Raw genomic sequence first — 1,864 nt, forward strand, 5'->3', positions numbered from 1 at the left:
GAGTTTATAGCCAGTTCTTCTCTTCCGTTCTACGCCCTTGATTTGTAAACTAGCAGTAAATGTAAAATTAAAAGCATTTAATGTATATTTCTTTTTTATTGACGTTCATAAGTGTACATTGTGTTAATTATATGAATAAATGATTTTTGACTTGACTTGACTTGAGATAAGAATGACAGTTTTACGGCCAAAACTAATATTCAATCTCAATCCCATTTAAGCCTACTTAGATCGACAATTCAATCCATTTCTACAGAAAAGCATGCCAATATTCATATCATAGATTGAGTTACCAAACTATTTTTTCAACCAATCCTTCAGAGGACCGATCAGAGATTGAAGATTGCCCTCTGTATGAAAATTAGTGTTTACACATGCCATTAACCTATATGTCCATTTTGACAGTTGCTCGGATTGGCCAAATCAATTCCGGATAGCTATCGGAGAAATTTGTAGGGTTATGGCTTATGGATCGGTATTACAATCATCCAACTTTATATTCATTAGTAAAATGTGTTCATTTTCGTCGTCCTCCAGTTCTCGTGATAGTGATTTGGAAGTTTTAATGCAATTACCCGATTGGGATAGTGAAGTTGTTGGTGATATATCATCTGCAATTGGTATGTTTTTATACACCAACAGAGTACAGAAAAATTACAAGAAATTGCTTGCTTGCTGTAGAATTGTTGATTGCACTCATTTACGAATTCAATCATCATGTAAGTAATTTATATATTATTTAACATTGTACATTATAAGTATGAAGTTGTAATAATAATAAGCAGCATTATTTTCTTTAGGTGACGTAATTGGTGAATAATATCGTAATTGAAAAGGATATTTCTCTTTAAATGTACAGGCTGTGTGTGAAATGTGTGTTCAAATTGATTGATAAGATGGTAGAAATTGATAAATGTGCCAACTAAATTAACAGGTATATTTGTTTACAGCTTAATATCATACAGGTCTACTGAGAAATCACTGGATGGTTGTTAATAGTGCTTACTCAAATATACCATATTTATTAACACCATTTCTCTGGCTGACCAGAGATATGATGAAGTACACATTAAGAATAGGAATACTATAGACAGGTAAATATATAGTATAATTTAGAGTATTAATATCTATACTATGTCAAAAAGTTGTAAGATATGTGACCCAAACAAAACATGATGTAAGGTTAAAATATTTGTCTTTTATAAGAACATTTGGAGTATGGAAATGTTGCTTTAACATTGTATTTATCACTAGCTAAAGTTCAAGCTATTATTATTGCCACAGCTGTTATGCAAAATATTTGTAAGGATTATAATTTGTAGATATACCGGCAGAAGTTTTAGTTCCAACACTTGATACAATTTCAAGTCAAGAAGTTAATGAAGGAAATCAAGACATAACTGAAAGAACAAGCCTTATTAATTATTATTTTTGGAAAATTAATATAATTCTAGCAGAAACAAACATTTGTATTTAAATGTCCTTTTGTACATATAAAATAAGGAAGAAACTCAGTTAAAATTTTAATAAGTTATGTAGTTAATCTACCTATAAAATTAAATTATTATTTATCATAACCATGTAATGTAATATTAGTAAAATATTAATAAAAACATGACATAATATAAAATTTATTTCATTATATTCTTATATATTACTAATATGTAAACCAAAACCTATAAAATAGAAAACAATACTATGCTAATTAATAATATTCTCTACAACCAATTACTTCCTTAACTTTTATTTTTTTTATTTAAAACATTTCTACCTAAGACTAGTTTTTCATTAGTTCGAAGTTCTTTAGTTCTTAATATTAAATGTTTGTTTTTAAAATTTAGATTTATTAAATTAGTCTATAATT

At 27.7% G+C, this 1,864-nt stretch overlaps 1 long non-coding RNA gene across 1 annotated transcript; it reads left to right on the plus strand.

The window, feature by feature from the left end:
* Positions 1 to 635: 635 nt before the first annotated feature.
* On the plus strand, positions 636 to 1,361 carry LOC123712317. The gene is made up of 3 exons (XR_006754070.1): positions 636 to 719; positions 951 to 1,094; positions 1,207 to 1,361. It is a non-coding gene; the product is annotated as an uncharacterized LOC123712317 (long non-coding RNA).
* The last annotated feature ends 503 nt before the right edge of the window (positions 1,362 to 1,864 follow it).

This window comes from Pieris brassicae, chromosome 7 (assembly GCF_905147105.1).
Source record: "Pieris brassicae chromosome 7, ilPieBrab1.1, whole genome shotgun sequence".
Classification (NCBI taxonomy): Eukaryota; Metazoa; Arthropoda; class Insecta; order Lepidoptera; family Pieridae; genus Pieris; species Pieris brassicae.